Raw genomic sequence first — 15,828 nt, 5'->3', positions numbered from 1 at the left:
ATGCACACAGTTGTTAACAAATCCATGATGATGTATAAAAGCACTACATTTAGAAACACCTAATAGGGTATTTGAATAGTAAAAAGAAAACAAAAAGAGAGAAAAATTTTTCTTTAAAAAAAAAAAAAAGGAAAAGTAAAATGAAGCTCTGTTCTGTAAGTCTGTGCAATGCTAGTAAAATAACTCAGGAAAAGGTGTCTTTTTCTGACTGCTGAAACCAGCATCAGGATTTAGTACAACAAACAAGCGGGAAGTAATCCTGATAGTAAATCACCCCAAACACAGATGCCCAGCTGACTGCTATACAAGCTCAGAGGTGCTTTGAGATCCAGGCTCAACAAATCACTCCAGGTTCAGTTGTCATATTCACTGGGATAACACCTTAGGAAGCCTAGGGAAACAGAGCAATGCATTTTTTCAATCCCATTCGAAGCATTCCAGCTGTAATCCTAAAACTCATTTTCAGACAAGCATTTGCTGACCTCAAGAAAATACTTACTGCAATTGCTGAAAATGCTCAGTAGCCTTCCTGAGTCTGCATCCCCTGGGATGATGGACTAAATCTGGCCTCATCCTTAATAAGGAAAGAGTTTGTGAATGCTGACTAGCAAGCTCACCTTGGCATACTTGTTGAGGCTAGTTGTCTAAAGAGACTGTTCCTCATGGTGGCACAGGAGGTGAAGTGCACAGCCGTGCAAGAAATGCACGAAATTCATGAAGTACCAAATACTTCCCAAGCTGTAACCACCTAAGCCCCCAACACACACATTTGGAAGGTGAAGGCTGACATTCTGTGATATCAGAACTGAGACGTTTCCCTAATCTGTCTTAAAATATTGGAAAATTTGAGTTGCCCTTCATAACATGAAGTTTATTGTGAAAGTACTTGAAAGAAGCCAGAAGAAGGGCAGAATATGGGCTCACAGACCACTTTAACATTTTAGTGTTTTTTCCTTAAAGGACATAGAGACTGAAATTCAAAATCTAGGTAAGGATATCCCAGGGTTTGCAATAGTTGAAATTCCTGTAAACTTTGCCAATTAATTCTTTCCTTCTAAAGTCAGGAAATAAATCACCGGCCTCAGAACCACCCTCTCTTACTTTACCCCACCTCAAATGGGATATCTAAACTTTTATCTGGAAAAAGCAAGTAGTTGGTTTACAAGTAGACTTCTTTTTCTTGCCACTGCACTATCAGTACAGTAGAGAGGAAGAAACAAAACCAGAATACAACCATGGACTTAATTCAGGTTTCTCAGCTAAACAAAACAAAAGGATTAAAATACCACCTGGCTGGCTACTCAGCAGGGGCCCTCTGAGCTAACCTCCATGAGCTCTCAGCATATGTTTTTTCCTTAAAGTGGTCTTGAAATGCCATAGATTGGAGTAGCACTATCTTAATTTACCTCAGATGGAGATCTTCATTTCCACTCCACCTCCTTTCTCTTTTCTCTGCACCACAAATTTTAACCAAGTCCAGACTCTGAGAGCCTCAGGCATCATTCTTTTAAGCCTGTAAAATTTACAATATTCAGAAGCTGCAGTAAACAGAAGCTGAAGATAGTGATATTCACTGATGATCCAGCGAGAATTCACAAAATAGCACGAGCCTTATGACAAAACCGTGTGAGCACAAGCAGATGACTGTAACAGCACTGCATTCTGATACTATCTATGATTTGTTAAAAATCCAGTTGCCCAGATGGCTCACAGAACCAAAAATACATTTTCAGGATTTTAAACCTAATTATTAATTTTATGCATGCCATAATCAATTGCACTAACAATAAATTTATATACCTTTGATTTTTCCCTTCCTCCTTCCAGGTCCTGGTAATTTACTGCATATGGTACATTACTATTATTTTAACCAATGCTCTCTGTCAAATTAAGCTTGATATCATTCCCTCAACTTCAGTGAATTTGCTGTCTGTGAGCTGAAGCAGTGCAGGGAGGCAGTATAATAATGTGCATATTTTGTAACCTTTCAGTCCCACATCTTCCATAATCCTGCAATTATTCAAACTGCATGTCCAAAGTGCTGCTAAAGTCTGAGCGTACGCCTGGAGTCCAGCCCCTCTCGTGATGCTCTTTTCCACACCTTCTAGCACAGAGCTGTAAATTTAAGCAGAACTAGGGACTAACACTGATTTACTGGTGACAACACCTCATGCCTTCACAATGCTCTGCAATTCCAAAGGACAGCTTGAGCAGTAGTTAGCCAGTGTACAGCAGGTGGGTGGGTGTTTGCTGTGATTGTCCCCCGACAGAAGGGACAGCACAGCAGCGCTGGGGCTGAGTGAGCTGTGGCAGTGCCCCCAGCCCAGCTCCCCTGGGCAGGGTGTGGGTCCCCTGAGCTGCTGAGCTGAGCCCTCTTTCAGCAGCACTCCTTGGGCAGCAGGAAGGGCAAGCAGCCCCAGCAATGCCCTGTGAGGATGAAGCTCTCCACTGTCACCCAATTCAACTTGTGCGTGACAAGGTGTTGGGCCACTGCTGTCTTCTGTGTGTCCTTCCTCCTGAAGACAAGGAACGAGACTGTCCCTATTGAAAAGGAAAAGCCACTGGATAGAGAAGGGATTCCTTCCCTCAGGATACTGGTACATAAAATATTGTGACAAGATGTAACTTGCTAGCTTTTATTGATGGAATCACAGGTTGAGTTGATAAAGGTGTAATGCTCATCCAAGAGATTCCCACAAAGCACCAGAATGGCCTTATATGTGGCACTTTCACTCACAGGCTCAACAAATGGGAAAAACAGAACAGCACATGGTTGGACAAGGGTTAACTGTGAGCAATGACAAATTTCAGATCCAAGGGTAACCAGGGAAACATCCTCAGACCAGATCCCCCGAGATTTCATGTTATTTAACTTTTTTGACAATGACACGGAAAAAGAATTCTTTAATAAAGTTGATAGTATAAATATATGCACAGTAGCAACTAATGAGGACAGTACATCACTGACAGAGTAAATATCTAACAACAAAGAGTATTGGTTTTACATAAAAGCAGGGAATGCTAACGAAAACAATTATTAAGGCCACGTGTGGGTAAATAAATACTTGCAGCCAAAAGCAAATGAAGCCAAAGTGATTGAACAAACATAAAAATGCTGAGTGCCTCATGCAGGTATTGGAACAACAAAGTGTTAGCTACTATCATGGGCAAACCTACAATATGATCCAATGTCTATAAGCTGGCATTTGGCATACATCCAGAGTAGAAAGATTTAATGTGAAAGGGTTAAGCAACAGATTAGGTCACCAAGTGCTGTGGAGAATTCTTTATCAAAGGAAATTTTAAACTCAGGGCTCATGTTTTTCCACAGAAGTCATACCTTAGTTCTGGTTGATTCATGGAAGTCACAGATTTAAATGTTCTGGCTTCAGCTGGTGGACAAAACTTATAATATGCCCTCTGTTATGCAAGAGATCAGGCACTTGATGGAATTTCTAAACTTTGCAGACTCTTGATTGAGAAAACCAGCAGATGAGTGTTCTCCAGTTATGTGAGCACTGAGTTTGTAAGTGTATCCTGAGTTGCAGCTAACTCCCAAGGTAAGACCTAGCTGATAACGTAATGACTCTCTTCCTTCTCAAAGTCCTTAAAAGAATGAGAAGTTAGGAATTCAAGGGACCTTGTGAACTAACATGAGATGTTAAGGGTAAAGATCTATTTTAAAATGAATAATTTTTTTTTTTTGCCAACTTTTTGAAAGTTGGAAGTGAGAGGAGTTGTAGATTGAGACAGCTTTATCAGGATGTCTGCCACATAGGTGCAGATGTGAGCTGTGTGTCAAAATTCCTCCATACCCATTGAGATCTGGAGACATGATTCACATGGTGCAGGTATTTGGTATGTCCCAGGGTATCCTGCCTATCCTTCATCTTAGTCTCCAGAAGGTCTCAGGTCAAGCTCCAATCTACCCACCCTATATTGGTATCTTGACACAGCAAATCATCTCATGTAGCACTACGTGTCACAAGTAGACAACCAAGTCCTACCTGAGCCAATGGAGACTAGAGACTAATTCATGTTTCCTGTAAGTAGCTATCTGTATGTGCCCACCTGAATCTCTCTCTAGGCTCCATTGATTACAGGGATTCGGTCTGCCCTGATTACAGTGAGAGTTTGGACACCCAACTCACGTAGTCAATATCTAAAAGCAGGTGTCTGAATCGGCAGCTGCACCCCACCCTCGTGGCTGAGTGTCACTGCCCGTCACAAATATCTTGTGCCATGTGATGTGCCCCTGACTGTCCTGCCTGCCTTCCAGCCATTGCTCATTGGGGCACTCATACCCACCAGCCTCATTCAGGTGTCTCACGTGGCCTCAAGGGTCTCAAATGGCTCAAAATGCTGGTTTCAGGTAACCTAATGATGACTTAGTACTCAGTGTGAGGTAATTGTTTAATTCTTCTGGGCCACTGATGAGGAACAAGAAGTAAAATCAGAAGGTGATCAATCCCATCTGCTTTAGGCATCTTTTTTGGCATTACTTGTCTTACAGTACACCACCGTCACAATATGCTGTTGTTTTAATCTAATCTTGAACACTACACACAAAACCTTTTGTACAACTGAATTTTCCTCAATTCCTATCCATGTCTTTTTGTCCAAGAACCTGCCTCACATTGACAGAACAATTTTGTATTGTCCAACAATCAGCCAAGTCAGTCAAATAGGAGTTGACATTATAAACTTTCTTCCTTTTCAGCTGGTGGGAATTATTTGCTGACCACACAAAAATGGATCCAAGCATCTTATAAAGGAGGTATGAAAAAGGGAAACTACTCAACAAAAGACAAGCATTCGGGGAAATATACATTTCTGTGCTTAAGCCAAAGCCCTCTCTTAAAAGCAACAAGATACAAGAAATAACCCTTCATCAAAATGAAATGGAAAAGGAATCCTCTAGTAGATTCCTTTGTCTCATGATGGGCCTTCATGCAGAGACTTGCCAGTGCCCCAGGTGCCTCTGAGCCATGCCCAGCATGACATGAGGGCTGGGTGTAGGCATGGCAATGCCATAGTGGCCCAGGAGCCATCCATTAGCATGGACAGTCATCATCCAGATCATCCAGAACCCCATCCAGAGCTGGGCTGGGCGTGCTGAGCTGGCACACAGCTGAAGCCCTCACTGGCTCATTCTGGAACACAGACATGCCCTGTGCATTCAGCCCTGGCCCTAGCACACAGAAATAATGCTGACAGCAGTTAATGCCTCTCAGCCAAGAATTATATCATTCCATTCTTTTTAATAGGAAATGTATGTCTTTCTTCATTTACTTGCTGGCATCCAAGATTTTAGACTCCTCACTTTGATAGCAAGCTTCATCTTCAGCTTTGAAAATCAGACTTTCTCTTAAAAGGCAGTGGTTGATATTAATGCGAGATCACTTGTCTCCTGAATAAAAAGCTTTAATGCTTTAAAACAGCAAAAACTCAAGAATAACCAGCAGATTGAGCTCTGTCTGCCAAGCACCCGCTGGTGTAGACGTGGAGAAAGGATGAAGAGAACTTGGTCACCAGTCCTAAACCCAGGCACGGGCTCCATGTAAACAGCACGTCCATCTGTAAACAGCTATTCTCCTGTCCTGTGTTACCTCTCAAGCTAGTAATAAGTTGAGCCTGTTTGGTCTTTAAACATTTCTAAAGATCTTACATGATAGCAGCTTCATGCTGGAAATGACAACATTTGCACTAGTTATTTTCTAAGCTACTGTATGTGTGTCTAAATACTTGAACAACATACACAAATTTATGGAAGAAAAAGGGAGAAATAAAATTTCCCTCCCACCCTGTTGCTTGACACTATTTTTTCATGATTAGCAAAACAAAGTCTTGATGAACTACAAAATGTGGTGATTTGGACTCTGATAATCTGAATGCTGAAAATTGCACACAAAGCTATAAATACAGAAAGGGAAAAAACAGTGATCTCAGCAAGACAACTGCCAGTAGGTGAACTAATGAAGCAGACACAATATTAACATCACTTCTGCAGTCCTGTCTGAGTGCTGGTTGAAATAGGAAAGGCCATTACCACATTGACATCATCTCAGTCCTTGCAAGCACACTTTTAGAGAAACATAAGCCAGAAGGGTCTGCCAAGCTTAATGGATCTTTGTTCAGGAGGCTTTTTGGTGTTTAGAGGAACTGCTTTCTAAATTATGGGGGTTAAAAGCGGGTAATTCTGAGAACACAGCTCTGAGGAACCTTTCAAACCTGTGCTCAGACAGTACTTGAAATCCACTCCACCTGCAGCATAAGGCGCAGCATAAAGATTTTACTGCACAAATGCTTGGAGCCATGTATCGTACATGGCAGAGCAATGCTTGGATCCAAAGTCTCTATAAATGTGTGTCAACTCTTGGTTAACACAATAACCAAGACCACTCCTATGAGGAGCAGCTGAGGGTGTTTGGCCTGGAGAAAAGGAGGCTCAGGGCAAACCTTGCTCTCTGCAACTGCCTGAAAGGAGAGATGGGTCAGTCTCTTATCCCAGGTAACAAGTGAGAGGCCAACAAGAAATGGCCTCAAGTTGTGCCAGGGGAGGCTCAGATTAGATATTAGGAAAAACTTCTTCACTGAAAGGATGGTCAGACATGGAAATACTCTGCTCAGATAAGTGGTGGAATTGCCATGCACGGAAGTATTCAAAAGTTGCGAGGATGTGTCATCTGGGGGCATGGTTTAGTAGTGAACATGGTGGTGCTGGGTTAATGGTTGGACTTGATGGACTTAGTAGTATTTTCCAACATTAATGATTTTATGATAAACTGATTGTGGAAGGAAACCTAAAAGAGAACAAACCAATTTATGTCACTCAACTCTTAACATGCATTTTGTGCATTTTCCTTCAAAAAGAAAATCCTTCATGCAATTGGAGAAGGTAATATTAACACAAAATATTCCTTACAGGCCCTTTTATGTTAAGTCAAATCTTTCTTTGCATAAGTTCAACTGCCCAGGAACTAAAACAGAGTAAAACCTCCAATTAATGAATTTTCAACACCTCCAGTAATCATGTAAATTAAATTTGCTGGAGCTGAAAACATCATGACTTTAAGGTCAGCTGTGTCTCAATTTGACAGTCAAAGATGATGTCAGTGGTCCTTGAAGAAGGCTGAGAATTTACCTTTTCCTGTCATATAAAATTCCCTTTTTTCTGTCCTGCATGATCAAACAAAAATTGGACCTCAATCTCATTTTAGGTCTAGAACTCATAATATTGTCTAGTCTGCTTTTCTATGTGAAATTGTATGGGGTGGGTGGGAGAGGAATTTCCCAGTGTGGGGTAAGGAGTGAAGCAGTTTTGTGTCAAGTTGATTTACGTCAATGATGTCTCCTGCTGACAGCCTCTTGGGAGGTTTGGGAGTGAGAGAAGCACCCTTAGGAGATGAAATAGCGTGGCTGAGCAGAGCAGCAGTGATCAAAGGTACACAATCAGTTTATCAGGATCAATGCCACTGATTTTGTGTGGGTGTGTATTATTTATATCCATGCACAGTGCAATACATGCACATTGATGGTTAAAAGGATCTTTGCCATGTAGCCAAATATTTCATAATTTTTGATGGTCTGCTCAGCCTTGGATCGGTGGATGCATCGAAACATAGCAGTAAGTGCTGTCTAATAGATTGCAGACCTCTGTGAGAAACCACTATCAGCGCTTCAGCAGCACAGGGTACATGTGTCAGAGAAGTGCACTGTCAGCAGGACAGCGTCTGGGCATCTATCCACATTTGCCATAGTTTTAAAAGAGCCAGAAACCTTTTAGGGGCCTTGATCAAAATAGGACGAATAAAAACTAGGTTAGGCATTGTAGTTCTCGGTGCAGCTTCTTTCATTGTGCATAAAATGGTCTGCACGTCTATTTGTGGGCACGGAGACTGAGTCAGAGCACTTCTTGGGCACTTAGTGGGAATTCATCCCCACAGTCTCCTACCCTGCTGCCAGGAGCAAACTGTACCTCCTGTGACAAGCTCAAAGCTACAAAACAAACAATAAAATACACCTCCAAAGCACAATACTCTTCCCACGTAGATTCCTTCCAGATTGTTTTTCACTTTTGTTTCCTGCTCTCTTCACTCTCCTTTGTTGCGCAAAGGTATGGGCAGAATCTGCCTGCTGCTACATTTTGGGTGTATTTAGAGCCAACCTGCTTCCATGAGATATAAAAGAAACTGGGTGCAGGAGGAGAAGAGGCAGGAAGTCGAACAAGGAGGAGGCTGAGGAGATGCAAAGTAAGGTTAGATGCTCCCTAGATACCTGGCACTGCGGGCTTCTTCCCAGAACTGGGAATATGGTCAGTCAATATCTGCCAAAACCATGTTATCAGCATTACTGAGGGACAAGATATGCTGGGAGCAGGGGGAGGGAGGATATAAAATGGACCATGAAACAATCCTTTTAGGTCTGAAGTTCTTCAGAACCAATGAAAATTCTGTGACTGATTTCTCTGACCCTTGGATTGGGATTTCCATGCACTGAGAAGCACCAGCAGTGTCAAGGTTGAAACAAAGGCTGCAAGACTTCTCATTAAGCTCAGCTGGACTGATTGCTGTACCAGAGTGGACCTCCCACCTCCATCAGGACTAGCTGAGCTTCTCAAATTGGCCTAGGTAACAAGTATTTGCCCAAGTTTGCCCAAGTGGTAATGACTCAGGGATCACCAAGGACCAGAAAGGCTAATCATTAAAAATCCTGCATCCTGTCTGGGCATAGAAACTGGTTCCAGCTACCCTTGGTGAGTGAGGAGGTATCAGAACTTAAATCTCCTGCTTCTTGGTCTCATATCTTGCATTTGGGATCTGTTTTGTGTTGGTTCTCACAGGGTCAGCAGCTCTGCCTGTATTCCAGCTTGGGAAGGACATTCAACCACCATATCCTGCTATGGTAGCTCAGTCTCTGACCTGTTGCTGAGCCTGTCAAATGTCTTGATAGTGACTGACCCTCTGGTGAAAATCCAAAAATAGACCTAGCAATGCTTCCTGCACTGTGCTCCCTTGCTGCTTCTGTGGCTTCTGTCCTGCCCTGTGACACATGGAAGGGGTGTGGGACCCCTCTGGTGTCTCAGCATGGGTGCCAGGGACAAGCAGGACACATGTCATCTTCCAGGGCACCACATGCAGTGATCCCTGCTCAAAGGCATCCTCCACATCCCAGCATTATGGCCTTGCCTCAGCGCCTGGTTTGGAGCAGCAATCCACCCAGGCACCGGTGACAGGGTCCATGCAACACCAGACAGAGCACTTCATGTCCCTTCAGAGGATTTCTGAGCTGTACAGACTCCTTGGTGCCTGCAGGGAGGAACAGAAGCACAGGGAAAGATCTGCAAGTGGCTCAAAGTGATGTATTGCAGCCAAAACTGAAGAGATTCCTAGACTTTTCAGGAGGCAGACTGTGCTCAAATAACACATGGGATAAGGGGTTCTTTGCTTTGGAGAAGCTGGTCATATTGTTGAAATACAGATGATAAATGCAGCTTTCAGAGCTGTCTAATGAAGTTGGAAGCGTGGGAACAGGCAGGGTCCCTAGCACACTGCAGGGCTTAAACTGCATTTTCACCAGTAAGTCCCAAGGTTCTTCAGGACAATAATTCCCGCTCAGAGATAGGGAAATTGAGGCAGGGACAGAGACAGCTCACAGCCACTCTGCAGGGTGGTGAGCACAAGGAGGGGATGCAGGGGACTGCCACACTCAAGCCTTCTGCTAGGATTTATGATGGCAAAAATAGGCAATCCTAATCTGTCCCATCCTGAAAGGGAAAGCACCCCTTGGATTTAAACCTAAAATTAAACAGATCCTTCCTGCTCACTGCATCCCAGCGCAGAAAAGCAATACAATTTTCGTAAAGCCATCAGCTCCAGAGCTGCATCAATAAAATGATAAAATGTAGCAGCAGAGTTGCTGGTAGGAGCAGCATGAGCTGCCCAGGCTCCCTGAGGCATGAGGATTACCTGCAGTCCCCAAGGAAAAGCTCAAGGTGCTCCTGAAATGAAATCATCCAACAGGGTGACACACAGGGCTGCAAGGAAGGGAAATTCAGAAAGCATGACATAGGCTGCAGGTATTGCAGTACCCAGTTTGTTTGGTGCCCTTTAAAGCAGTCTCTGCAAAGATATGGCAAGAAGAAAATAAAGACAGAAAGGTCAGAGGTTCTTTCAGAGCAGGAGAGGATGAATCACAGGTCAGTAACGAGTGGTGCAGAGCACAAGTTCCCAAATGCACTTTGCTGTGTATTGCCAGAGCCAATGATTCCTGTGCCCTGGCAGGCCAGGCATCACTCCAAAATGGGTTATGTTCTCCCAGAGGTATCGGCACTCCCTGCTGGGCTCCGCTGGGCTGGATGGCTAATGGACCATTCTTGCAACTCCAGGAGCAAAGGAAGTTGGTTGGAATAAAGAAGATGGATGTTTTTCAAAGGAATTGATTTTTCACAATGGCTGAGCAGCCTGAAGAGCTTAGAGATTCCATTCTGTCAATAAGCTTAGCAGAATTAAAACTCACAAAGCCGTTGTATTGATAAGTGCTCCATCTGCAATTAGCAGAACAACTGTAATTACTAACAGGCACAAACAGCGTTCACGTCAGGATATTGCAGCCAAGTCAAGGTAGACTTGGAAAGAACAGCATTTCTTTTGCTGCAGAAATTACTAAAATACTGTAAAACTCTTATGTCTCAAACTGGTACAAAAGAAGAAAATCTCAAATATATGTACGTCTGAACAACTCATGCAGACTACCTCAATGGAAAAAACTTGCATCAAGGCACCCTGCAAAGTTATTTCTTTAATATTGATCATGATTATATTTATGTGCTGAAGCATACCAGCATAAATGCAGCTTCTCTCAAAATGCTGGGGATCTTTTACAGGACTGTACTAAATAATATGAAAGATATTCCAAGGACTGGACTCAGCCAAAGGAAAAAAATTACTTCAGTATACATCTTGGCAAATCGACTTGGAGGTCCAAACTCCCTGGAGAGACACTGCTGTCCATTGGGACTCTGAGGTCTTGACCACTGTCCTCTGGATGTGACCATCCAACCAATTCCTCCACTGAACAGTCCACCAATCAAATCCTTCTTCTCCAGTTCAGAGAGAGGATGTTGTGGGGGACTGTGTCAAAGGCTGTGCAGAATTCCAGGTAGATGGCACCTCTGGCCCTTTCCTTGTCCACTGCTGTAATCATTCTATCATAGAAGACCACTATTGCCCACGGTTGGTCAGGCAGGTCCTGACCTTGATGAAGCCATGAAGAAGAAGAAAGTCTTGAAAGTCAAGCAAAGTATTTCAAATTACACTTGAAATGAAAAAACTTTCTACTTCCAAACATTTCTCAATAACCATTTGGAAATGTCTCGTCACATCCTCATCAGAGGCCACCACCACACAGTCTCTGCCGCTGTCTCACCTCTTCATTCTTCCATCCTTCTCTTGGTGCCTTCTCCTCATTTCTCAATCTCTGGGGTTGCACACGTGTCCCCACCCAGCCTTGGCCATTGTCTGGTCATACTCTCCCCATTCCGTCCCTCGTGGGTGTTACCTCCTCCTGCTACCCAGCCCACTGCTTGAATCCAGCCAGCATTAGCTTCTCCCAGTGGTGGGTTCTGGGCACATTGGGAGGGTCCTCTGACTCACTGTGCCAGTGTGTACCTCTCCTGGGCACTGGGCCCTGCTACCCACCCCTTACAGAGGACACCAATAGGTACTCGAGGGCAAAACAGGACACTATAACATGAAAACCACAAAGAAGAAATCAAGAGGTATTTTTGCCAATGCCTTCTGCAGAGTAGGGCTAGGCCTGTCACATTTGAGCTGCTTTAACTCTGTTTTCTTGGAATGCTGCTTTTCAGGCAATTCTATATTCTGGCTGTAAACCTGTGGCAACAGATCTGGAAAGATGACTGGGGTACGTGCTCCTGCAGAGCTCAGCCATGCCAGGAATCTCTCCATCTTGCAGAGTTTATTTCAGTTTCTGTCTGACAGGCAGAGTGCCGTTTGCTCTTTTTCAGTGAAAGAGGCTTAGAGGTAAGCTATCCTTTCCTGACAGCATTGCTCTCCTTCCTCCTCCATGCTCCCCCCTGACCCCTGCTGAACTGGATGAACTGGATCCCTCCCCAAGATACACCCCAATTTTTAAGGCACTGCACTGCTGACATGGTCTAACACATGTCTCCCTTCAGCTACCCCGTGAGCAGTGACACAAACCCTCACTGTCTCCCAGGAGGACGGGCATCCTGGCTGGCCTGGGGTTTTGCACAGCCCAGAAGGCAGGCTGTGTGCCACCAGGAGAGCTGGGCAGAGCCAGGTGAATGTTTCTCTCTGGGGGATGAGCCAGCAGCAGAGCTGGAGGCAGCACTGCCCTGTCTGCAGGCTTGTGCATTCTCCATGGGAAGCTCATTCAGGCTATCAATCATGTTCCTATCCAGAGTTTCACCAGCAACATGAGAGGTTTAGGACACATTGTCAGAGGAAGCTGGAGGCTGGAAATTACTGCAGCAGCAAGAGTGGCCCATATCCTTTCAGGATGGGCTTGGTTCCCTTGACTGGGAGAAGATGGCTACTTTACACTGGTGTGAGAGAAAATTGATTCAAACTTAAATGGGGAGATCATGGGGACCAAAGACAAGCTGTTCTACAGTATCTGCCCCTCCTCCCATTGGGGTCTGGTGACAGCCCTGCTTTGGCCTCATCCTTGGAAACCCTTGTCCCCTGCACCCAAACCTCCCCAAGAACAGGAGTGCAGCATCTGGGGTTTTGAGGCCCTAAACAGGCTTTGGTCTCTGGACACTCAAATATACAAGAGTCATTTTTGTCACTCAGTATTAACTTAGTCAACCAATGTGGAAAGAAATTGGGTCGTATTTTAAGAATGTGAGTGCAAATAACAGCTCTGAAAATCTCATTTGTTCTTTTAGCTTTTACTGTATTTGAACTGTGATATGCCATTACCCAGCCTGAACTTTAAAACAAACAAGTTGGTGTACTTTTTCATCCAACACAAAATTAAATTGTGGGACTTGGTGGCATGGATATTGGAGGCCAATAGTTCAGACAAGTTCATAAAGGACAGATCTACCAAGGGCTGCTGAAACTAATGTTCTGGGTACAACCTCCAGGCCAAGAAGATCTTGGCTTTGCTTTGTCTCTTTGCTTTTATCTCTTTACTTGAACTCCTGTTATGGACCAGACTGAGCATGGACTGAGCTGTGTGGACTTTTGCCCTGGCTGCAAAAGGTGGCTCTTCCCTCCACACACAGCATCTCTGCCATGCACATGAAGCTCATTTAGGTCAGACATCAGCTTGCTCTGGAGGGGTATTTGTTTGCTTGGGTTTTGGTTGGTTTTGTTTTGAAGAGAGATGTGGTTAAATAAAAAGAACCACAGGCCGGACTCTTCCATTATTCATCAAAGTTAAGCAATACCAAACAAAAGCCAGGTTGGCATTAGTGGGAATTTCATGTGTTACTCGTTCCTCAAGGAGATCTGCTCCAACAGAGCTAATCTGTAGTCTCAACACCAGGAGCCCATGCCTCTGTCTCTGACTTTCCCAGGGTATTATGACATAAAAGTCACCCGTGGCTGCTCCAGCCACCATCCAGCATGCACCCTCCTCTCCCTCCCTTGGGCTCCAGGTGGGGGATGCAGGAATAGGGAGACAACTAACCCAGGCACAGCATGAGAGGGTCTGCCAGGCTGCAAGAAAAAGGAGAGGAAGGTCAGCTGGAAGAGTGAAATCAGAATAGGAAATGAGTACATTAGATTGGATTTTCTCTTCACAAACAGTGGTACACAGCAAAATGGGCAGGGATGCAGGGATGGTGATAGCCCAGCAGAGAGCCCATGGAGATGCACTCAGCTGTGCCAGTGACATGCTGATGTGTGCTGTACCCTGGGGCTGACTCACTGACTCATCCTCATGATGCTTTGGTGCATCCCCTTTGTTGTCAGGGGAGCAGGATCAGCACGAAGCAAGAAGTCACACAGCAGTGATATTGGGAGCTGGGGAGCAGTGCTTCCACTAGAACTGGCCTGTTTGCTATGGTCTTTGCTGTGGAGAATAAATAAGACTGTGGCATGAATCATGAATTGAACTTTTAAACCCAGATCGTTCAAGTGGGTTTGAAATTAGGACTGTCTTAATTAAAAATGAAAGGCTATTTACAGCATTAAGCTACCATTTGATACAGTTAAAGTTAGAAGAAGGGAGACAAACCAGACCTTAAGTTTGGAGGTGTGGTTGTTTCACCTCAGTAGAACACAAGTTGTTTACAAAACTGATATCTACAATAGGAACAAAACACTCTCAGATAAAGGCAGAAAACCCCGTCTACCTGTGGAGAGAACTGGTAACAGGATGCTTGAGTTAAAATCCTCATTCAGCAGGGCATACCAAAATGAGTTATTTTATGCTGCTTTCTGTTGATTTAAAATGAGATGACACAGAGACAGATTAGCTCAAACCACAGACATTATAAATTGCAATTTGGTCTCAAAAGCCGAAATGCTTTGATCTGTGATTCAGTTGGGGCCAAACTGAAGAGCATTTAAAAAGGGCGAAACACATACAAGGGAAAAAGAGCTTACACATAAACAACATTTTCTCACATTACAGTAGCTGACCTGAATAAGTCTTTGCCATTATTTTCATTGGATTTTAATCATGTCCACCAGGGAAGTTGTGTAGCAGCATCCCTACAGGGAGATTCTAAGACAAAGCATGGCAGTCTTTGGGATGTTCATTAACTACAAGTCTAGAAAGAATTTCATCTTTGCTGCTTGGTTGGAGGCTCATATTTGGTCTGGTGTTTATGTGAGAAGTGGAGTAGGAGATTTTTTTGTAGCTGATGAATAAGCAACTTATTTTTTTTTTTAATAGAGCGAGATGATCTAGGATTTTGCAGCTTGGAAAGACCTTAAGCGTTAGGAATATGTTTAAAGTTATGCAGGTGAGTTGATGTGTGCTGAAGCAAGACAGAAACTCTCCTGTTTTCTGTAGGAAAAGATTATCCATTTCTCCTTTGCTCTCCTTGGAAAGGTTTCTACCCCAGTCCACACAGCAGGTTGTATGATAAAGAAAAATTGGCTCATTTTCTCAGTGATGTGAGCTCCTCTCACCACTATTTACGCAATCTTCTGATCTTATTAAGTATTTTGCAACATCTATCTTTTAAAATAATGTTTTCATTTGCACCTTGTGAGCAGACCACCTTTGTGCTCCCAATTGCCTTGACACATGTTTCACAATCCCTACTTTTGCCGGTGTGACAGGGCAAGTCACAGCGGGAAGTTGCCAGGCAGGGACCGAGCCGGACCACCCACGTGAGCTGGAGCAGGGAAGTGGCCCCTGAGCAGCTGGAAGGCTCCTCAGGCAGAGCCCAGGCACTGGGGCAGGAGCTGTGCTGGAGGATGGTCCTCATCCTTCCCAAACATTTGTGCAGGCCACCTCAAGGCCTCGTTTCATCTCAGCATCAGAGCACATCCAGGGGAGCCTCTCTGGAGCAAAGCAGAGCAAAGATGTCAGATTTGTTTTGTTTGCCACAGGTGGTTTAAAGCCAGGGGGTTTTCTACTTCCCCATGTGTAAACAGAGTGCACCAAAGCCCTTGTCTCGCTGGCCTCACTTCTGCCTGGCAAGCATTAGCACGGCCATGTGAAGAACCTTTCCAGATCCATCAGTGCTACTTTTTCCTTTATTGGAGGTACAGTCATACCTGTCTTTGTTTGTACTGCTTTTCAGAGGCTTACCAGCACAGTGTTGCAAACATTGCCTTTCATCACAATTTCCTTTCAGATGAGAAAGGAGCCCTGGAC

The sequence above is a fragment of the Melospiza melodia genome, chromosome 2 (assembly GCF_035770615.1).
Source record: "Melospiza melodia melodia isolate bMelMel2 chromosome 2, bMelMel2.pri, whole genome shotgun sequence".
Lineage (NCBI taxonomy): Eukaryota > Metazoa > Chordata > Aves > Passeriformes > Passerellidae > Melospiza > Melospiza melodia.
Note: the sequence above shows the minus strand (reverse complement) of the source record.